This window comes from Triturus cristatus, chromosome 2_2 (genome assembly GCF_964204655.1).
Source record: "Triturus cristatus chromosome 2_2, aTriCri1.1, whole genome shotgun sequence".
NCBI lineage: Eukaryota > Metazoa > Chordata > Amphibia > Caudata > Salamandridae > Triturus > Triturus cristatus.
In genome coordinates, this window is record NC_140582.1 from 205,914,556 (window position 1) to 205,939,068 (window position 24,513).

At 45.1% G+C, this 24,513-nt stretch overlaps 1 protein-coding gene across 1 annotated transcript in view; it reads left to right on the plus strand.

The window, feature by feature from the left end:
- Positions 1-24,513, plus strand: part of COQ2 (coenzyme Q2, polyprenyltransferase) — a 377,885-nt gene that overhangs the window by 18,006 nt on the left and 335,366 nt on the right. The window lies entirely within an intron of this gene.

Consider the following 24,513-nt stretch of genomic DNA (forward strand, 5'->3'; position numbering starts at 1 on the left):
GCCAGTCAATACTGCACTGCTTCAATATGTCGATGATCTGCTGATCACCGCGAGAAGCGAGCCAGAATGTGAAAAAGCTTCTCTGACAGTTTTACATTTCCTAGCAGACAAAGGACACAAGGTGTCCCCTTCTAAGCTGCAATTCTGTGTTCAGCGAGTTATTTATCTTGGTCACTCGCTGTCCAAGGAGGGAAGGCAGCTTACACCTGATCGCATTCAGTTAATTGCAAACATGCCAATACCGCAGACACAAAAGGAGGTGCGGGCTTTCATAGGCCTCACTTCATATTGTAGACAGTGGATCCCTCAGTACGCATTTCTAGCAAAACCACTCATTCAGTTAACCACACAGGAGGCAGCCACATCGACTGTTCTCCCTTGGACTCAGGAACATACACAAGCTTTTGAAAGCCTAAAGGAAGCTTTATGTCAAGCACCTGTTTTAGCAACACCATGTTATAGCAAACCTTTTACACTCTTTGTTACAGAACGCGAAGGTACTGCCTTGTCAGTACTCACTCAGGATCAAGCAGGATCACGCAAGCCATGTGCTTATTTTTCCAGTACATTAGATCCCGTAGCTCAGGCTTTGCCTGCATGCCTGAAATCAGTGGCAGCGACAGCTTTAGCAATCAGACAAAGCGATGCCATAGTATTAGGACACCCATTGACAGTTCAAGTACCACATGCAGTAGAGGTTCTTGTGAACCGAACACAAACGCAACACTTGACCATAGCAAGACTTACCGGTTATGAACTGACATTGTTTCAACCACACATAGAGATCCGACGGTGTAATACATTGAATCCTGCTACACTATTACCTGTAATTGGAACAGACCCACTAGCTCATGATTGTGTTGAAATCATTGAAATAAAGACGAAACCTAGACAAGACTTAACAGACGTTCCATTGTTAGATCCAGACCTGACGTTGTATGTAGACGGATCGTGCATGAGAATAAATACAGGAGATTTAGTGGCCGCGTATGCAGTCACCACAGACACTGAAGTTATTGAAACAAACTGTATAGATACTCTGTCAGCCCAAGCAGCAGAACTTGTTGCTCTAACACGAGCCTGTATTCAAGCCACGGACAAGAAAGTCAACATATATATTGATTCACGTTATGCATTTGGAGTCGTACATGACTTCGGAGTGCTTTGGCGGGAGAGGGGTTATTTAACTTCTCATGGAACACATATTCAACACGGGTCCCTCATTCATGCTCTGTTAGACGCGATTCATCTACCCACTGCTATATCAATTATGAAATGTAAAGCACACACGAAGGTTACTGATACCATTTCTCAAGGCAATGACTTAGCTGACAGAACAGCTAAACAGACTGCTCAGAATCGCACATTAGACATGACAAAGCCAATAGTTCAGACACCAACACAGTGTATGACAATTAAGGATCCCACACTTGATGTAATTGACATACAGACACATGCCACAGCAGAAGAAATAAAGAAATGGACTGAACTAGGAGGGATCCAGACAGATCAAGGATGGATGACGAAGGAGAAATCTGTATGGTTCCTCCCTGATTCCATGGTTCAAGCCATTATAGCTACAGTTCACAGTCCAGCACATTTAGGAGAGAAGGCTATGCTAGACAGCATTCAGCACATTTGGTTCAACAAACATTTACGAGCAGCAGCTAAACAAAAAGTTCGTACCTGTATGATATGTTGTCAGTTTAATCCAGGAAAGAGTGTTCCCGTAGAGCAGGGTGGATTTCAGCCTCCTGACCATCCTTTTGAAGTCCTCCAGATGGATTATATTCAGATGGAACGTTGTCGAGGATTCAAATATGTCCTCGTAGTTGTCTGCGCTCTCTCCCGTTGGACAGAGGCGTATCCCGTATCAGATTACACTGCCCCGACTACTGCCAAGCAGCTAGTTCGAGAATTCTTCCCACGGTACGGTTTACCACGTGTTGTATATTCAGATAACGGTCAGCCTTTCTCATCCGAATTAATGAAACATGTCTCACTCTTGTTGGGATATCAGTGGAAATTCCACTGTGTCCGACACCCCGAAGCAGCAGGTCTCGTAGAAAGACATAACCAGACACTGAAAATCAGACTGTCCAAAATATGTAGAGAGAAAGGTGTCGACTGGATAGTAGCATTACCAGTTGCACTCTTTTACATGAGAATGGTAGCACACTCTAGAACAGGGCTATCCCCGTATGAGGTGATCTTTGGTAGACCGCCGAATATGTGGGGGACGCCTATACCACGTAAAATAACTGATGTTGACTGTAATATGCTGACAGATTACCTGGCTTCCTTGATGTCTGCACTACAATCTTCTCGTTCACAGGTAGCTGCAGCCTTTCCCGACAACACTGAGGCGAAACCCCATGACGTGGTCCCCGGGGACTTTGTCCTGGTTCGGAATTTTGATAGGAAAAGCCAATTGGATCCTAGGTGGAAGTTGCCTAAGCAGGTCCTGCTGACGACCAGAACAGCTGTGAAGATCGAAGGACGGAAAGGATGGGTGCATTCCACCCATATAAAAAAATTTCATGGACTTCCTCCTGACACAAACAGTACTTCCCGTGTGTCTTCCCCCATTGACTCAAAGCTACCTTTGGCTGAGGCCAGTAGCACCGAACTCTATAAACAGAAACTCAGGTCCAGATCTAAACTGTCGGACGATTTGATTGTTTAAGTCCTCTCCAAGGTGAAGCGGTTGAATCTGTCCCGACATGTATCCCTTAGGTCTGAATGATGTAGAGTCCAGAATCATAATGAAACGACATGCTTATTGTAAATTACTGCGTAACCACTGTATTGTGACTTTATTAATTTTGTTTTCCTTGAGTTTTTTAATAGTTATTGCAAGTATATTGTTGCATATGTATTATCCTGTTTCTAAACGTGTTCTCAATATAACTGATGAACATTCTTTTAGTGACCTACCGCCACATGAATTATCCTATAGACTTGCGCTGCGCAATAACACATTCATTAGTATGTTACATCATTCCCATCAGACTAGTAATGCGACCAATTGTTGGGTGTGTGGCCGACTTCCTCCCTATCAGAATAACAAAGGAGTTCTGTCTTTCTTTCCACATCCGTTCACACACAATGGCTCCTGTGGAGCATGGTTTAGTTTATTAAATTCCATAGACCCAGACACAGCAGTTTATCAACAACATTGGATATGGGGAAATCTGAATCTAGTTTTATTCAAAGTCTGTCACCCTAATAAGGAGGGTCACCCCAGTAGAACAGGAACTGATTTAGAAAATGAAGTGTATAAATTAGGTAATTTTACACCTAATCTTATGATTTTGAATGTCAAATCCGAAGTTGAACTAATTCTGCCCACTATGTCAGTATTTCCAGTTAAGGGTGAATTATGTGTTAGAAAAGTTGGTTCCAAACACATGGGCCATAGCCAATGCGTTACTACAGTAGAATATAGTGATCAAGGCAAATCTTCATTTAGAGCTTCTCGCCATTCCTACTTCATATGTGGTCAGACTGCATATATGCGTCTGCCTCTAGATTGGGATGGTACCTGTTACATAGCATTCCTTTTGCCACCTGTTTTCCTAGCTCCCCCTGATTATTATCGAAATGTTCATTTAGTACACAATAGAGAGCAAAGAGATCTCCCAGTTGTCGATTATACTGAGACATCATGGGACAAGTATGTAGATTTCAATAAAGGTATCTTTCCCTATATAGGTACTATATCAAATAGTAAGCTGATACGCAGACTCACCAAGACTCTTGAAGCTGTAGTAAACGAGACTATAGCCGCCCTAGGCAATCTGACAGAGGAACAATCAGTGATGAGAATTGTTGTTCTCCAGAATCGTCTTGTCCTTGACGTCATCCTGGCCGATAGGGGCGGAGCTTGTAGGGTCATCGGATCCAGCTGCTGTATATTCATACCAGAAAATTCGCCATCTGTATATAAAGCTATAACACGCCTTCATAAGATTGTAAGCCAGATACACGAGAATCCAGACACTTGGACGTGGTCCGGGTGGTTTTGGAGTGTGATATCAGCCTGGGGATGGAGAGTTCTATCCTTCCTAGGTATTGGCCTTCTTATGCTCTTCAGTTGTTGTCTATGCCTGCAATGTGGACCAGCGATTTGTGGTCTGTGTGCCACATCGTGTATTCCACATCAAAGTTTTCGCTCAAGATCCCGGAAGAAGAAAGAAGAAGAAATGATGCTCCATGAGCAAATCAATGGAATGATGAAGATTGATGTCTCGTGAAGGGCAAGAAGGGGACAAGGAGGGAATGTGGAAATGTGGATTTTCCTGATCAGTTATGTCCCCTATCTTGGACCCCAACGGTTTTATATGCATGTTACAAGTACATGTATGTTCCCTCCAGTTCCAGTTTCTAAGACGCAAACATATGTGTGTCTACCGTCAACATGTTCTCTGTCAGATCCGCCATCAATGGGCTGGATATTCGATTCCTTAGTATGAAAGGCCACCGACTTTATATGGCTAAGTTACTCCATTTTTACAGTTCAGGCGAGTAGGCCCGATTCTGTCCTCAAAGCCTTTCCCTGCTCTCTGTCTCTGACAGCTTCAGCTTGAGCTCGCATCTGTATCCATGAACTTTGTCCTACTCCCTGTGCAGCTAACGGTGCCTGCCTCGGCCAGTTTTCGCCTGTCTGCCAAGAAGTTGTATTTCACCTTCGAATTATCTATTTTGCTCTCCAGCCGATGCATTCCTGTCCAGTGATTTAGGTAAACATTTCCTTTAGCTCACAAGCAAAGGACTCAGCCTTTCCGTCCTCCTGCAAGTGATTCATAGCCCTGTTGCCATGGAAAGTTTTCTGCCCCTCGCATCTCATATAGACACTTAGACGCTTGTACACGCACACAGTCAGTATAGAATAGATTCTGTCCGAGAGTCTCTTCCTTGTGGATAACATAGTTCTTTAAACATAGGATGTTAGATATGATTTGGGATTAGGTTGACTTGACCCCAGACTTCTCGTCTCCACATGTAGAGCTAAATGTCAAGTCCCCTTCACCCCCTAGTTGCACGTCAATTACACGTCATGCTGCCGCGCGCGCATCTATGCCAAGTATTATCTTATAGATCCACCTATGCCTGATAATTCTAACCAATCATGTTTCTTTTATTCCTTATTACGCCTAGTTTCGATTATGTCACTGTCACGTCATTTTTCTTATCAAATGTTACGCCTTCTACATTCGTTTCATTGTAATGTACTTATTATAAAAATACATGTCTGTTAATAAATTATTGTACTTCACTTCCTGAACCTTCGTGGTGACGGAACCTGAGGGCCGCGACTCGAGTCGGCCATTTTGAATGGAATAAAGCCCATTAGAAAACCTCTTATACCACGGATTCTGCCTCTTGTTATTTTGAGCTATTTACTTTAATTTAAGATTCCGCATGAAATTCAGTCCGGTAATATTTATTTTATTTACCACAGTATATAGGACCCATTGAGGGGTTGGACTAGAGTTGCGTCTTTGCAAGTAAAAGGAGCTGTGTCCTGTGCCTTGTATGTATAGAGAAAAGCACAAGCTGGAAATAACAGTACACACCGTGTTAAATGGTAGCGGCAGTTTCAGTCGGTATCCTTTCAAGTATTTGCCCGGCGGTAATCGCCTCTCATACCACTCGATAATTTACCAATAAAAGAGGCAGGCGCTGGAGACTGGAAGGCAGGAAACAAGGTTTTATTCCGTCGGAGCAGAACACATCAGATCAGACAGCAAGGTATCGTCACGAGGTGCTCTAACTGCATCTCTGAGACCTGGTCTCTTATACACTGGTTTATTGCTTTATTATACATAGTACATTCTTGAGATTCCCTTGATGTGCGGGGAAATATCCCCTGAAGCCCCGGCTCAGATCCGCTCCCACACATGGTTACAGTAGAGGTTCCCACCCTACCCGCAGTGGGAGATGGCTATCGCGCAGCAGGGAATTCCGCTAATTCCCGGGGGTGTGTGCAACCGGCCGGGTCTCAGGGGGTAGGGGCTTTGATTCTACTGTAATCCCTTTGATGTGGGGTGTTTCCCTTACAGTAGGGGCAATAAACTGCATCCGCAGGGCTAGGTGATGGCCTGGGACCAGTTCAGACAATGGGGCGCAGAGGAAGGGGGTTTATCAAAGGAGAGGCATGACCATGTATGGGTTGTCGGTCGGAAGTGGTTCCGTAGCAGGGTCGCGCAGAAGGAGAGGGTTTATGGCCTGTATGAGAGAGCGGGGGTGGCCGGCGCGCGGGGGGGGATGCTCGCAGCGCCAGGGGAAAGCGCTGGCGGTCGAGAGTGAGCGGGGAGAGAGTGGGGTGCCTAAAATGGCAGCCGTGCGTTCGCTTGTGCGTGGTGCTGGGGAGGGGCAAGATGGCGCAGATAATGTTCAGTTTGCGAGCTAAATTTCCACAGTCCTCCCTTTTAACATATCTCGCCAGCTTGTCCGGCCAATATTCGCCTTTGTTAGCCTTTCAGTTACAGTATCGTCAAGGTTCGTCACACATTTTAAAGATACAGAGTCGTTTTAGGGTAGGCAGGAGTAATCTGACACATTTGTACATTGTCTCATACAGTTTGATAAAGTAGGCGAGGAGGAAGTACATTCAAAGTTGCAGTATAGTTGTGTACATGGCTGGTGTTGTATGAATGTTACTATACAAAGTTACATTTTCTTAACTTCTCAGTGTACAGTCGGAAGTGATTGATGCAACATCATGAAAACTTGATAAGAAAATAGTTAATATAATAAAGTGGTTGGGAGAGGATTTTCAACTTTGACATGGGTTCTTCTTTCCAGTGTCCTTGTTTATAAAGAGCTATCACTGGTAAGCTCTCATTGTTGTTCTTCTTTCGTTGGCACTGTTGAGCACCGGCGGTGGAACTAAGGTCCAGCTCAAATCCGATTTCTTCACGTGGCAGGGTGTGACCACTCACTGTTCTTTGATCACAGTCCTGTTCCTTAACACAGTTCACCACAGGTACTTTTGAGACAGGGTGCCGGCCTTTTGTTCCTCGGTAGTAGGTCAAAGTCATAGTCCAAATGAAAGAGGAAGAGAGAATGGGGTGGCATGGGATCGGATCAAAAATGCGGACCAAGGAGAGCAGAATCTTTTCAGCACTGGGCCCATCAATCGGGCCCGACGGGTTAAGACTTCAGGCACGCTGGTCAGTGAGCAGGGGCCTCGATGTAGCCCTTCGCGCTCATCGTTCTGAAAATGGTGCCTCGTCTCACACTCTTGTTGCTTCGTCGCTTCCCCCTTGGCCGATGTCATAGATGTTTTATGATCCGCAGCCAGACTGTGCGTCACATCCGACCCCTCTCTTCCGATGGCTGCAGGTTATCCTTGAATAGGTTATAAGAAACGAAAGTCTTAGAGATCTTGGCAGGGAAGACATTTACATACTTCATTCTCTCTCCCAACCACTGAGTAGTTGCGGAAATGCTCTTATCTGTTACTACATGATTGGTGCCTATTAACTCTGATGTTAATGTGCGTGTTACTAATCTATTAACTATTGCTGTGGTGCAGGGTTCTGTGGGTGTCCCTGTCCATCGTCTGGCCTTCTAGGTGTCGGTTTCTGCGCCTTATAATACAAGGTTTGGTAGTACCCGTAAGTGCGAGGTGCTACTGTCATGCGTTCATGAGTATCCTTTTCATACAGTAGGTGACCCTTTATCAGCTTAAAACAGGGCCATCAGTTGTTTCGTTCGGGATACTCTGAGACGGCTTAGTATAGGGCTGGAGTTATTTCTGGGAGAACAGGGTGCTTTAGACATTCTATTTCGGGCTAATTGGTCAGGAGTGATTCTGGGTGGTGGGGATGGTGTCCTTTAACCCCTTCCATGCTCATGACGGAACGGTTCCGTCATGAGCCACGGTTGAGCTGTGCTCATGACGGAACCGTTCCGTCATGAGCCCGCCCGCGCTCGAACCCTTCAGCACCGCGGCGGAATTCGCCCAGCGCTGAAGGGGTTAAGAACAAAAACCACTGACATATAGTCCCCGTGTCGAGGGTCAAATTGGGAGACATCAGTCGTCTTACCTGTCCTTTCTTTCTCAGCCGATTAGGCTTAACGTTTGCAGAAAGGAGAGGTAGTAATCGTGGTAAAGTATGGTCGTTTTTGTTTCTGTCAATTTTGTTCGAACAACACCGTGTTCGGGCCAATTATACACTTACCAAAGAGGTGTATGTCGTTAATTTATTCAAGAAGAAGGAGGACAAGAAAGAGCCCTTTGCGAGGGAGGGGAGAGAGAGAGAGAGAGAGAGAGAGAGAGAGAGAGAGAGAGAGAGACGTGTGCAGAGAGAGAGAGAGAGAGAGAGAGAGAGACGTGTGCATCAAGTAGGCTACTTTGGCGTACATACGACACAAAACAAGAGAGAGAGAGAGATGGGTAAGATAATAGGCCACTTGGTGCACACACAACATGGAGTAGCATGGGTCTGTTTCATATAAGAAAACACAAGCGGGGAAAAGACATAAATTCGGTGACCACGTACACACAAATGCCGGATAGGGTGTGACAGTACATGCATCAAGACGGAGACTCAGGGCTGCGTCGAGCACGGGGACCTCTCCTTTCCTGTCCTCTATTCCTATGTATGCTGCGTACCTTTAGCATTTTGTAGTTTATCTTATGGGTTGTCTGACCCTTTATTCTTCCTCCCTTTGATCGGTGGACGAGCACCTCAATCATACGATGACGCTCTCTTCAAGTGACCCGAACATGAAATGCATACACATTCATATCGTATAATCGTAGTACACACGCACAATCATATCATACAGTTTTTCATGTTCCCAATGGTGGTCTGTAATTTTACGCACTATCTCACAACGTTTGTCTATGTTTTCCCTGATATTGAACTTGGTTCGGTCCATGTCCACTCCACTCTTCAGTCGGAACTTCGTCGTGACCTATAGAGGGGAAAATAAGAGGGGAGGGGAGGGAAGGTGCAGTATTCAAAATACCCCAGCGCGCGCAGACACGAAAGGTTCTACCTACCATGTACCAGGCTAGCCGCAGGGTTGGGTAATACCACGGACCCATTATTCTTTAGTTTGAGGCAAAGATGCTCTAGTTCATTCATCCCCTAAATTCGCGTTCCCTGGTCATGCACGTATTTCTCAATTGGTCGTGTATTATGGTGCAGGATACCATACCTTGCATGCGACATATACCTTAAGTTATAGTTCATTATTGATTTGACAATTCTTGGAAAAAGGGCAGGCGTGATGGGTACAAATTCCGTTAAACAAAAAGATTTTTAGGCAAATTGTGTCTGTGCTATCTGTATGCTTTCGCTTAGGAGTAACAATCATTTATTTAAAAGAAAAAACTTTCAACAACCCAGATGATTAGTCATGACACTGATTTCGTAATTCCCTTTTAAGAAGCCCTTTATTTAAAACAATGTCAGTATGGAAGTACGGGCCTACAGCCGCCATAGACCGGCCACGGTGTGAGAGGCGTCGAGCAACATGAGCAACACTGGATTAACATAAAAATCGGTTCCCCCCCCCCCCCCCCCTTTTTCCCCACCATCACGTGTGTAAGCATCGCATATATATATATATATATATATCTCTCTCTTTTTTTAACACAAATGTCACGTGACTGGAACGCCACAAGGAGTTGTAGGCCACTCCTACATCAGCGCCATCTTAGGGCGGGGTCGGGTCAGTGCACAGTCTAAGTCTTTCCATGAATTAGCAGTTGAACCAGAATTCCTTTCGGCAGTTCGAGAACTTTCGTTAGCGTCAACTTTGCGCCAGCATGGCGTCACTGCAACCTTGTAGCAATGCCACGGTTTGTTCTTAGGGCGGGGCAGCAGGCGGGTTCTTCCGCCGACGCTTTACTGTCTCACTGTATCAAGCGGAGGCAAGGTGGCTGCCGCCCGGGGGCAAAAAGAGCAATGGTGGTGGTTTTGTCCTTACCGGAAGTCCGCAGGAGTCGAACGTCAAATGACTCCAACCAATTCTGCAAGGCTGAGGGGAGCGTTCTGTCAAGGGTGGGGCCCATGCCCTAGCAAACAAGCTTTCGAGTCCAGAATTGTCTCACGGTGGGCCAGGCCTGGAACCGGAGGGGTCAACCGCCGGAGTTCAAGGGCAGCAGTAGCAGCAGCTCTTCGGTACAGTCACCGGAGAGGAGCCAGCAGCAGTAACAGCAGCAGTTCGGGTGGTGCTGCCACCGGGGTGATTCCGGTAGCAGTGACGACAGCAGTTTGGATGGTATCACCACCGGGGTGGGTCCCCGATTACCTTGCTGCGGGGGCCCACTCCTCACGTCGGGCGCTAGCGGCAGTCCTGGTGAACCCGGTGCTTGGGTGGTTGCCTGGCGGCCGCGTGCAGGGGTGCCGGCTCAGCCGAACGGCGAATGAAGTGGCAGGGCGCAACTCAGCTGGCCGACGTGTGAAAGGTGTGGTTTGGGGTGCCCTCATCTGCTGGCGAGCCTCCACCTGGGGAGGTGGGGGAGGTCCGTCCGCGTCGCCTCCCCCCGCCAGGGCACCCTCCGTTATTGAAGGAAGAAGTGACTGGGAAGATCCGCACAGCGTGCCAGGGTGAAATTCAGCAGGCCGATGAAAAAGATGGCTGGGTGCAGCTTAGCTGGCCGGTGAGTGAAAGACGGTTGGGTGCAGCTTAGCTGGTCGGCGAATTAAAGACGGTTGGGTGCAGCTAAGCTGGCCGGAGAGTCAAAGACGGTTGGGTGCAGCTTAGCTGGCCGGAGAGTTAAAGACGGTTGGGGTGCCCGGCGAGCCTCCACCTGGGGAGGTGGGGGAGGCCCGTCCGCGTCGCTTCCCCCCGCCAGGGCACCAGCCCTCATTAAAGAAAGAAGAAGAGAAAGCGGAAAGGGCCGCACAGCGTGGCGGGCTCCGCCTTGGTGTTGCCAGAACTTCGGCGCTTCGTATAGCCTCCGGCCTATTCGCACAATCGCTCGCCACTGATGTCAATGGATTTTTGCATGGCTTTTATAGCCCAAAGTCAACTAAGAGGGACCGCCCAAAACAGGCCAATGTTGCAATTTCGAGGAAGGAGAGGCGAGGACGGTGTCACGTGGACGTTAAGGCTTTGGGATGGAGGTTGCAGCAGACTGTCATGTAAATAGTTGTTTTAAAACGTGTTTTAACCTGCTTACCCTGTTGGTGTGTTTGTTATATCCTATAAGTTATTAAAATGTTATAACTACATTACTTCGTTGGAGTGTTTGTACATATTCGTAGTTTGATGACGAGCACAAGGAGGTTACTGTGCAATCGGAAAATTAACATAGCCCAATTGTGCGCGATCTAGCCCTAGTTTGGTGACGTCGATGGTGGGTGTCAGCAGGCTTCCGTTTGTGCGGGATTTTGTCATGCTTATTGGGCGGGGTGGGCAGTAGGGCAGACATGTTTAGGTAGCGAGAGTAATGGAGTCGGGCTACCTCGCGGTCGTCTCGACCGTGAGCTTGACTCGTTCCCTTGGTTTCATATGTCCCACAAAGGGCTAACTCCTAGCGTTATCTTAGTTTTTGTAAGGTCAAAAAGGATCCTACCAGTGCCTTTACTATCTTGTCGATTCCTGTTCGTTCATCCTTAGTTAGTCGATTCATTCTGGTGGACTCTCTCTTTCCTATCTCATGGTCGACTGGCGTTGTGGTTGACGTTGGGTTCGGCACAAGAGGCTCAGCCGGCGCGGAGGCCGTGAGGGCCGAGGCCCTTGTACTGCTTTCGCTCGTGTTCGGGGGTTGTGGGTGTTGTACTATTGATTGGGAGGGTGCATACGGAGGGGGCATGTAAATGATCGGAGGACCTAACAGTAACTCGTCATTCGTTCGCTGCTTGGAGGACAACTCAGGGTAGAGCAAAGAAGGGGTCCTAACAGCGTACTGGCCTGAGGTTTCGGGTTCCTGTCTTAGTTTAGTTTCCCTTCTCTCTTTTATGTCTTCTTCTAACTTTCTAGCGGCAAGGTGAGCTGCCTTTCGTAATTCCTTTTCTGCTTTTACTTCTTCCCTCTTTTTCCGTTGCGTTGCTTCTTTGCGCCACATGCCGATACTGTCAAGCATAGTAGGCGTCGTCTTATTGCTACGCAGAGCTATTTCTAGCGCTTCTATCTTATGGTCGTCGAAGGATCCCATCAGTGGCCACTGACTTTCGGGGTCCTTCTTGGTATATTTATGCCACAGCTTGCTATAGGCTACGGCGACTAGTCCATATTTAGTGAACATGTCCTTATTAGGGGTGCCTTCCAGTGGAGCCGGATGGTTCACCTCTAATAAGCGGTCCGGGCAGAACCAACTACCAATCAGTGGGGAGAAGATAGGCATGACGGGTTTCAACGGGGACAAAAGTCAGCACTACCTATCTTTTCACTGCTTGCAAAGACTAGACAGAATATCTCTATTCTTCGTTATTTGTAAGCAGAGAATACCTCCAAAGAACCAATATCGAACAACTAGTGTTCGGACAATCAATCAATCAATCAATGGGGAGATAAAGATAGGCACGACGGGTTTCAACGGGGACAAAAGTCTGCGTTACCTACCCTTCACTATTTGCAAAGACTAGACAGAATATTCCTATTCTACGTTATTTGCAAACAGAGAATATCTCAAAAGCACTATTCTTCAAAACAATCAATGTTCGGACAATCAATCAATGGGGAGATAAAGATAGGCACGACGGGTTTCAACGGGGACAAAAGTCTGCGTTACCTACCCTTCACTATCTGCAAAGGGAGAGAGAGAGAGTATTTCTACTCCTCCCCGTTTGTAGACAGCGAATATCTCAAAGAGAACAATCAATGAGCACAATCAATGAGCAATACTAGTATTTCCAGAGCATTAAACAATCAATCAATTATTTCTCAATTTGTCGTGTATCACGACCTTACCCGGACCGCGTGGACAGTTTCTCGTCTTCCGCCTCCAGCGCCCGATCGTCCTCTACTCTCCGTATTTGCCGCGGCACTCCTGATGGTTCCCAGTCAGGACCGTAGATCACTCGAGAGAGGTCTGCTCGGAACCAGTGAAGTTCGGATGATCGGCTGCCAGACGAGGGTCTATTGGGCAGGAGCTCTCCCGATCGTTGCAGTCGTTCACTCTGTCGTCGGGACCTCTCCCACTGGATCCACGTGTCGCTGATGGGCCCCACGCTTGGGACGCCAATTGTTAAATGGTAGCGGCAGTTTCAGTCGGTATCCTTTCAAGTATTTGCCCGGCGGTAATCGCCTCTCATACCACTCGATAATTTACCAATAAAAGAGGCAGGCGCTGGAGACTGGAAGGCAGGAAACAAGGTTTTATTCCGTCGGAGCAGAACACATCAGATCAGACAGCAAGGTATCGTCACGAGGTGCTCTAACTGCATCTCTGAGACCTGGTCTCTTATACACTGGTTTATTGCTTTATTATACATAGTACATTCTTGAGATTCCCTTGATGTGCGGGGAAATATCCCCTGAAGCCCCGGCTCAGATCCGCTCCCACACATGGTTACAGTAGAGGTTCCCACCCTACCCGCAGTGGGAGATGGCTATCGCGCAGCAGGGAATTCCGCTAATTCCCGGGGGTGTGTGCAACCGGCCGGGTCTCAGGGGGTAGGGGCTTTGATTCTACTGTAATCCCTTTGATGTGGGGTGTTTCCCTTACAGTAGGGGCAATAAACTGCATCCGCAGGGCTAGGTGATGGCCTGGGACCAGTTCAGACAATGGGGCGCAGAGGAAGGGGGTTTATCAAAGGAGAGGCATGACCATGTATGGGTTTTCGGTCGGAAGTGGTTCCGTAGCAGGGTCGCGCAGAAGGAGAGGGTTTATGGCCTGTATGAGAGAGCGGGGGTGGCCGGCGCGCGGGGGGGGGATGCTCGCAGCGCCAGGGGAAAGCGCTGGCGGTCGAGAGTGAGCGGGGAGAGAGTGGGGTGCCTAAAATGGCAGCCGTGCGTTCGCTTGTGCGTGGTGCTGGGGAGGGGCAAGATGGCGCAGATAATGTTCAGTTTGCGAGCTAAATTTCCACAACCGGAATATGAAGTATAGATTTGTATAAGCATTACTTTTGAAAGGTCCTTGAGGGCGGATATATTATGATCTTTACAAGCAACATTCTTATAATAGGAATGCTTTTTGAAAACAAATGGTTATTATTTGCAATTTTCTTGCTCGAATTAAGGAATGACCTGAAAAAATGTAACATTAAATGAATGTGCAATTTGGAATCGTACAATATCTATGCTGAAGTGAAAATTCACAATAATCATATGGAAATGAAATGCTTGTAAAAGAGATGGGCTCAGGGCTTTAAGTAGGCCGGGTCTCAGCGGTGCTGAGCACCGGCAGTTTTTTTAAGGGGGCCTCGAAACGGGTCTCTATCGGGCTCTGTTTTGTGCCCTGGCACAGGCGGCCCATTTATTTCCGTACTGCAGTGACAGCAGGCATATCGATGTGCGCGTGCTCACACTGCTTACTTCTCACTAGTGAAGAAGTTATGGCATGACGTCATGCCAGGTGAGCATTGTAGGGGAAGGGAAATCCTTTAAAGAGAGACAATTTCTAACTGGATTTCCCTTCTTTTTTTGAAACTCCGGAGCAGCAACATTGTCGTGGTGTCACCAGGGATTAAAGTGGAAGCTTTCTCAATATTATATACAAGCCATAGTTGCTGCTTATTTATCTTTTGCAACTAACAACCATTGACAAAGCCAATAGTTCTGACTTGTTGTGGGTATGATGTTACTTGTTGAATGATATATCTGGATGCAATGACAGAAACAGCAAAATACAAGTCGGGCGGCACACTATGCTAAGCACAGATGTTTAGCTCATGTCTTTTTAAGCCACGCCCTTAATTACATTAGCCACGCTCCTTTGAGAGACCCTCCCAGTTTTTTCATCCCAGTCAAAGCCCTGGATGGACTGTCTAGCGATTAGAATCTATACTGCTGGAAACATGGTGGAAATAATTTACCAATGTAGAATGAAGGAAATTGCCGCTCTAGTGTTACATGGGTGACCAAAAGAGGAAGGACTGGCAATAGGTTGGTACACGCCACAGAGTCTGTTAGACTAAGTCGAAGGCGTTAGACAAAACGTGTCTAACACTTTATTTTAAAATTATTCAATGCTTTTGTGAATGTCTTAGAATTCACATAAGAAAATAAATAAAGATAAACTGGATTAATACCTTTCAGATGCCGATATTCCATGCTGTGCCGCTGCATTGGTGTTTTTTATATCAGGACCTCCAATGTGAAAATATACCTATTTAGGGGTACACTGGTGCAGGGTCACCCTTTTGTCCACGGGTTCAAAAACCAACAAAGTAAAGATCAGCACTGGAGTTGGGAATACATAACAAGTTTATTAATCACTCATGAGTGGGACCACGTCCACACAGCACTCTCAAGTGCTGCCTGAGGTTGTACATTGAAGTCATAGAACACAGGCCTTATATACAGCTTTTTCTGCACTGGTAAGCATGTAGATACAAATAGAAGGTACAGGCCTACACAGGAATAGTTACCGACATACATGGGCAGATGGGAGATCACTTAGTCAGCAAAGTGGGAGGGGGAGCAGGAGTGCTTATGGCAGCAGTAAACGATTGACAGTTTAGTCTGAGACCAGGTGTTCTGGCAGCTACAAACTTTTAGCATTCACATTGCTTTTAGGTGAGTCAGGAAGTCAACTAAAATAGACAGCACAGGCAGGGAAAAAGACGAGCAGCAGAGGATGGGAGAATTACAAAGCCAACAAAATGGATGCCACAACCAAGATGGCTTCAGCTTATGCTAACAGAAATTATTTCAGATTTCCACACCTCCACCCTGAGCTCTCCCTGCCCTCCTTTTGTCTCCTCTGCAGGGAGTCCTCAGCTGTAAATGGAGAATATAACTTTAAATTCTGCTTTGCAGAATGACCTGACCTTTGTCAAAACTGGGACATTTACTTCAAATTAAGAAAAGTGTTAGGACACCTGGGCAGTCCTGTAAAAACCGGGACTGTTTGGGAAAATCCAGGACGTCTGGTCACTCTACCTTTTAGGTAGTTGAAGAGTGGAGTGGGTGAACAAGTTGTGTGTTAATTTCTGCTACACTCTTGCTTTTTATTTCCAACTTCGAACAGCCAAAAGGGAGCATCACATGTTCTTTAACAGAACTGGCCAGGGAGCTGCATCCAGGAATTGCTGCTTGTTGTGGCCTTTTCAGAATCCACCATGACTATAAATGTTACTGGATGCACAATTTGTAAAAGGGTTCTGGAAGAGTTTGTAAGTCTGTTCTCTTGGATTGATTAAAGCACTTGCACTTTTTTAACGTTTGCGTTTCTCACAGTGCTTCTGTTGGCTGCCCATGGCAAATGTGCTTTGGATGTGATATCGTTTGCCTTGCTGTCCATTTATGGATTGCACTGTCATGGTATCTACAGTATATTTCTGGGTTTCAATATTAGCTCAGACTGGCAGATTGGTGGGAGTTTGAGTTCAGTTGTCCTGGAATGGGTCGTGTATGGTTGAAGGTGTAGTCCTTGTGTATTTGGTGTGCCCTCTGATTAGGTTATGGCTTGAGGCTTTGGGATTGTGAGCGACCTTTGTTTCTTTGAGGAAAGCTGGTGGTGATGTTGGGCTTATGTTCCAATGTAGCTTCTGATGGATGTGTGAATTAAATGAGTTTAGTGTGTGCCTCTCCTGAATAGTTGTGACTTTCTGTTTGAGGCTTATGATGTTGAGTGCTTGGCTCAAGACAACTTGCTGTTTGCAATAGGCTGTGCTTTCTCTTGGCTCAGTTCTTCACAGAGTGGTGAAGGTGTAAGGTTAAAATTCTTTACACAGATGTTGTCCTACAGTTGAAGGGCCACAGGACAGGCTGTAAGGGTTTTGTTGAGACGTGCCAAGATATGTGTAGTTCACTGAGCTAGATTTGTCCCATGTGTCAACTATTGCTTCACCTCTGTTCCCAGCTTCCCCTTCTAAGTTGTAACCCAGTTGTTTCCCTCCAGTGCCTCTACTCCCCACCACATCCTACCAGGTACCTGGTGGATCCACTTTGATGCAATCGGTGTAAAGCTTTATTCCTTAGACAGGTTGGCACTGAATGCTCCTAATGCCTTTTGAATGCTTATCGGGCATTGCTTTACCCTCTGTGAAGTGGCAAATTTGTCTTAAAATCATCTTCTATAATACACTTCTTTCTGTACATGACTCAATTCATGCCACCAAGCAAACATGCAGATATTCAAGCTAACTTTTATGTATTGGGCACAAATGGCTAGCTCAAGACCATGTGTGCCGTCATTAGGCAGTAAGGACCTGATTTAAAGTGCCATGGATAGGTATTACTCCGTCAGGGTGACAACGTAATATACTCCGTCTCCCTGACTGAGTACCTGTCTACCCATTTAGAGATGTCTGCTGGCTCTGTGGATATCTCTTAACATTGGCTAAACATTGTGTTAAGAGTTTGGCGGATTGCTCTGTCAGACATGACGTCCATCCGTCAAACTCTTAACTTCTTTGAGTTTTTTTAAACAAAGTGGGATTTTGTTTCTGAGAAAATCAAAACTAATGACCCCACATCATGGCAGTTGTCTCCCTTGTCATGGGGGACATTTAAATGTTTTTACTGTCCTTACCTCCGGATTTTCACGGGTTAAATCAGACAGGAAGACCGAGGATTTGGAAGAGAGGAAACTCCGTCTCAGTTGCGATGGAGTACCCCTTCTGCCAAACTCTAAATTAGGAAATATGTTTGAGAAGATCTTCTAGAATTTCAGAAAGTGGACAGGCCAGATAAACTGATATGGACTATGTCTCAGACAAGTAAGTCAATAAGAAATCCAATAAATCTTTGGAGGATTTTGAGTGAAGCCAGGCCGTGACCAGCTCCTTGGGTCTGACTACTCCAGCAAGAGATGTCCTTCAACAATATCCCACTTTCTAGGGCTATAGTCAACTTGTTATCCCATATTGCATAAGGTTCCACAATCTCTTTTGATCTCCAGTTAGCTGCCACATGATCCCAGAAGATTGATGGAAGTAGCCCTGCTGCTGCGGTGGGTGTATAGAATGATAGCCCTGGAATCTGCAAGTTTTTTCGGACTGTATTCCAAACTTTAAAAACTGTTCCCAGAACTTAAAAGCGGGTTATTTTATAGTAGCTACCATCAATTCTTTTAAACAGGCAGTTATTAACCTCAGGGCCCAAAACCATCTGATATATTGGGGGGCCTCAGCAGAGTTATTCACTTCCTCTCCGGTCAATAAAATGTGTATATTCGACAAAATACACACATAATAATAAAGAGCAAAATCGGGAACGACCACCCAGCTCTATCTCGAGGAAGAGTCATGAAACGAGCAGTTCTGCGTGGTTTCCCTGGGGCCCACAGATATCTGGCACACAGTGATTGTAAATGTTGAAGTTGTCCACGGGGTATTTCCAAAGGGACTGCTCTAAAAAAGTGCGTAACCCTGGGCAAAATATACATTTTAAGGACATTAGATCTGCCGACCAAAGAGAGGTGCAAGCTCTCCCATCTCTCTAGTGATAGTTTCACCTTACCGATAATATCGCCCCAGTTAACCTCGACTAGCTCTTTTAAACAGGCCCGAATCTTAATGCCCAAATATGTAACTTATTTGACTACTCTGGGATCGTTGACCAAAATTTGGCTCGTACACAGAATTTGTGTTTTGGATGTATTAAGCTTATAGCCGGAAACAGAACCAAACTCCGGTGCCAGATGTTCAATTTCAGGTAAAGCTGCTACAGAATTAGATGTTACGATCGCAATGTCATCGATATATGCCAAAACACAAAAACAATCCTGCCTGACAATAAAGGGTGCAATCTGGTCATTCAGCTCTAGCATAATTATAAAAGGGTTAATGTACAGCGTGAACAGGAGCGGGGAACAGGGACACCCCTGCCGTGTACCTCTGGAAATCTGGATTGCCTCAGAAGTACACCCCATTGAACATATTTTGGCCATGGGAGATCGATATATCGCAAGAATCTTAGCGCAAATTTTACCATCACAATTGACGAGAGAAATCGGACGGTAGGACCCTGGCAGATCAGATGGTTTATCTTTCTTTTTAAATATGATGAGATTAGCCTCGTCCCAAGATCGCGGTGCATCCCCCGTTCGCGCTGCTTGGAAAACCACAAGCATATCAGTTTAGAGGTCTTGAAAAAAGGTCTTATAAACTTCCAGTGGAAGTTTATCCGGGCCTGCGGCTTTTTCAGTCGCCAAACTGTTAATAGCCTGCTCTAGTTCGTCAATAGTGATGTGGCTGTCCAACATCTCAGCTTCCTCATGATCCAACTGTTCCCACAATGAGCATGGGAGCCCTAAATCCATTGGATGTTGCCCCATATCTTGCTCTGTATAGAGTTCTGTATAAAAGTTGTAGAAAACCTTAAGGATCTCTTGAGGATCGTGTCCTGTATTTACCCAAGTCATTCTTCATGCAAGTAATTCTTTGCCCTGCCTCCTTTGTGTGTAACTTCTGGGCTAGACAGCGCCCTGTGGCCTCCCCATATTCATAGCAATCATTTTTGTAGGTTTGATATTTGATATTTTAGTGCAATTTCTTTACTCCATAACAGATTAATATTAGCTTTACATCTAGCCAAACTGGTTTGAAGATTCATAATATTATTACCAGCCGCTATCCCACCTGCCAGATTCTCTTCAGCTATTTTAAGTTTATTATATAACTCCTGTACTGCCAATTTGGCCTGTTTTTGTAAATGTAGTCCATAGCTCAGGACTTCACCTCTAAAACAAGCTTTGAATGTATCCCAGACAACCTCACATATCGTGGAGTGCCGATTGATTTAAAAGAAGTCCTTCATCCAAACCTTCATGTGGTCAATAAAAACATTGTCCAGAAGGTGTTTCCTATCAAAGGTGAAGCCCCTTGGTGCTACACATGTACCAAGTGCGGGAATATCAAATACTACTGGTGCATGGTCAGAAGTGATTCTTGGATAGACTTGTATCTTAATTCCTGCGAACAATAAAGGGGATACAAAAAAATAATCAAGCCGTACTAACTTGCTATGTGGGTAAGAATAAAACATATACCCTGGGTCTTGCAAATGTAGACTGCCCCAAACACCCATCAGGCTATGATCAGCCAACAGGTGATTACCCTAATTGGTGACTTTTATCAGTCTGGGGGGTGGGGGGGGGGGGAGTGGTATGCTCTTCTTTTTCATGTTTTGCATATAAATACCATTTACCTAAAACTCAATTCTTCAAATTTCTACAAATACGGGATTTCTTAGGTAAACACACGACCACCATGACACCGTATAAGATAGTAGAAGCTATTAGTATTAATACTGTTAGCAGCAATGTTGGATGACTTAGAGAAGTATAATTCTAAATGGGGGCAATTAGCTTGGAGACCAGTCGCTCTCTTTAGAGAAGTCGATTGATATCGCAGGGAAAATTCCCCTCCCAGCTAACTTAAAAACCCAGCACTATAAAACGTTATTCAACCTGTACCATCCCCCTGCGAAGATGCTGAAATGGGGGGGTGAAAACGATGGAAAATGTTTTCGGTGTGGTGCAGACAATGCTGATATCCTCCATATATTTTATTTCTGTTCCTTTTTGACCCCTTTGTTAGGATACATAGAAAGGTTTTTATCAGAGGTTACTGGAGTTTCTATAAAAATCTCGGCCTCCATGATGTTGTTAGGGATTGGGGAGGATTTCTGTCAAGGGATGCCAATGTACACATTTCGTTATTTAATCTTTATTGCAACAGCAGTGGCACGGATATGTATAGCATCCTTTTGGCTGCAGTGGGAGGCTCCATCTTTCGAAATGTGTCGGGCTAAGTTTTTTAACACCTTTAATTTGGAGTTTAGTCTGTATTCTGTTAAAGGGCCCAGAAAACAAAAAGTTGGTCTTTATGTGTGGGGGGCAATGACTGGTTGACACTAGCATGTATCCAAGGGAATGATTTTGAAATGCTGTTGTCTTTTTTTTTTTTTTTTTCTTTTGGTGTAAGATCTGGTTTTATGTACTGATGCCTGACACTTTTAGTTGTATGAAATGTCTCTATGATGGACTGATATCAATGTTTACACAGGGGAATGAATTGAATTACTACTGTGTCCTTATTTAAGATATATTCTTATATGTCTTTTTGATACTGTGAATTTTTAATTAAAAAAAATAGAATAAACTTCAAAGACAAGGGAAAATGGCAGAATTGCATGGTCTGTAAGCAAAATTTCAGCTCCACGCATGTATATTCAGATTACGTTTAGTAATTTGCCAAAACAGGAAAGCATATTTAACCCCTTGTGTGCTTCGTATGGCCCCCGGCCGTGCAACGTTAGGGTGGGAGTGTGCGGAGGACGCCAGGGGCTGTCCGAACTCCGCCCTCTCAATAAATCGCCCGCACAGCGCGAAAATTTGCGCAGCGCGGAAAGGGGTAAGAAAATATGGAACAATGTCTAGAATTACTTGTGCTCATTTTAGATTTAAAGTGGTACCTTCTGTACAAGGCTGCAAAGTGGTAACAAAAATCCAATAAAATTACTGTAACCTCAATTCCCTATCACTGTAAAAGAAGAAAAAGGTGAGATTGGGTCATATCTTCTATGGAAAAACATGCGGGCAATTCCTCAGAAAAAACATACAGAACTGTCTTGAAATATAATTTTTGCAGTTAGATTTCGTGCTTAAGAAAGATGTAAAAGGTGTTCTAAAACAGAGCGTTCACGTAAAAGAGCTTGTTAATTTGTTGAATGTTATTTCACCAATAAAGCTACATCGCGTAAAAAAAGAATTTTTTTTTTCCCACAATCTCAGTAGATTATCATTTCTACATACAGCATTTTGCCTTTCGGGCCAGTAACAGCAAAGGACAGCATCATCAACTCTGCCAATGCCAAAACCCTTAAGCAGTTCATCTCCAAGGTGCACAATATTACAATGGCTATGTCTAAAGCAGGACATAAGGGGCTCTCTCTCAATCATTGTTTAGCTCACCCAAACAATAGACAACTCCCCGTAGGAGCTACTTTGCCCTTATAACCTGTATATACATATGGAAGAAACAGGTGCGTTGGTGAAAGGTTCGCTTAAGAAGAAAATGCTATTAGGGCAAAAAAAAAGCTCATGGCAAGAGTTTTACTGAAAGGAAGAATCAAAAATTATGGTTCAAGTTAAACCAGGCACTGAATACCCGTAGACAGATGGGCAGGACAATTATATTAGTTTCTTGTATATTTCCAATAGTCATCAGTTAGTAGAAGAATAGAACTACTGCAAAAGTCAAGGGTCAAACAGGTGGGCAGAGAGGTGATGAATCAGATGAAAAATAGCTCTTCGTGTGTTTTAAGAAACAGCTACTATCTGTTCACTTCTCTTTCTATAGGAGCCATCCAGGAAATACAGACTGCACAAACAGGAAATGTAGCCCGGGATCCTTGGCGACCGTCTTATCTAGGGGTAGTCTCTCTTGCAATTACTGTGATATCTATCTTGGATTGGACAGAAACCTCCTTGAAATAAATGGCTGCACCCTCATCACAGGAGCATGCAACACCTGTCAGGGCCACTCTCATCTGCACTCCTCCAAGGCCTCTAAACTATGGTTACAACACAGCACACACATTCTTCGCGGCGCCAATGTTAATGCAGCAACATTATGAGGACCCACCAATCAGAGGACCACCTTTGAACAGTCCACCTAGAGAGCAAAGTGCAGTGCCAAGGAGAATGTGGGATTATACAGCTGAAACTTAGTAAAACCCAAAGTGAACCTCAGCTACTTGCTGACATGGTAGAGCAGACCCACCTCACTGACAGATGAGTGTAGGCCCAAGGTTAGCATGTACTGAGTTCCCGTCCTCCTCGGTCTCTGAACCCCATCAGACAGAAAACGTTTAGTTTTTTCTTCAGAAGTGAAAGGAGAGATGTTTGGGTAGTACCTTGTACCTGTGTGTTCTTCAGATATTACAATAAAGGGAATTCCTCCCATTCTCCAGGAAAGTTGAATGAAAAATGTCCTAGCTATTGTAAAGGAAAGTTTCAATTCTATTAAGGACTCAGAGGAGAGGATTAGGCTTAACTTTCCTTGCTTTATTCACTAGCAGCCATTTAAAGTATGTAACAGCAACAACCTACATTTCCCATCAGTCCATGGGAATAAAAACAAAACAGATCCTCCAATCATAACAGTGTCAGTCCTTTAACAGTCCCTGTAGACGCTATATCCTTCTCTTTCATTCTACGAGCACAGCTGAATCCTTCGGGAATTATTCTTGTTTATATGCCCCAGTCCCTGAGAAGACAGATAATTGATGTAAGGTAACGAAAGAGCAAAGGACAAATCTAAAGAAAACAATATGATAACATAATAGGCCAATATTCAGCGAAGTGTAAAGATAAACTTTCTCTGTAATATAAAGTGAAACATAATCATGGCATGCAACAAAACCCCAGGCAATAAAATGACCATAGGGTGGGAAGATTAAAATCCATTCACTTAAGGGTGGGCTAATCCTTACCTCTGAGTCCTTAATAGAATGGAAACTTTCCTTTACGATAGCTCGGAAATTGTTCATTCTGTGTCTGGATCGGAGGCAAAAGTTAGGCTAGTGTAAAGCTTCTCCACCGCTAGAGATGCCAGATGCCTAACCGGTTTAAAATAAAACCTTTTATAAGTAGTGTCCAAGGACGAATCTTCTGCATTAAGGAAGTCCTCCAAACGAGCTCCTAAACAGAAAGCTTTGGAAGCCATTGCACCCTGTACAGAAAGAGCTCCAAACTTGGATACATCAATTACCGCTTCTTGCAAAATGCATCTGACCCATCTGGCAATGGTAGGGAAAGAAACAGCTTTGTGAGGCTTTGTAAGCGCAATAAGCAGTTGCCGTTCACCTGGACAGCGTATATCCTCTGTTATTGATCATCAGGAACATCAGAGAAAGCCGGGTATGACACAACCTGAGAACTACATTTTGTACGTCTAGAAACGTGATAACCACCCCTTCTGGGGTCCATCACTCTCACATCTGAGACTCTGCGACAGGAAATCAATTACTGCAGGGTAGTACGTTTCGAGTGGATTGAGAGGGGATCAAGGATGACTTGTCCTTGTTGATCACGAAGCCCAGAGACTCCAACAGATCTATGGACATCTGGAGATGCTGGGAGAGACGTGTGAAACACTGATTCATGATTAAAATGTTGTCGAGGTAGACTATTCCTTGAGCCCTCAGGTGTTTGATCACCAGTTTCCTAACCTTGGTGAAACACCACTGAGCGGATGACAGACTGAAAAGAAGGGAGGTGAACTTGAATGCCTGCAATCTCCACAGGAATTAGAGAAATTGTCTTTTGGCATGAAACATTGAGATTGTAAGATAGACATCCTTGAGGTCCAAGTGGACCATGCAATCCTGAGAATGTATTAAGGTAAATCATCTCTGTCCCTCGGCTTAGGAGTAGGAGCAGAGAAGGAGGGGGCCCCCTAAAGTATCTGGCTGAGGACCAGAGGT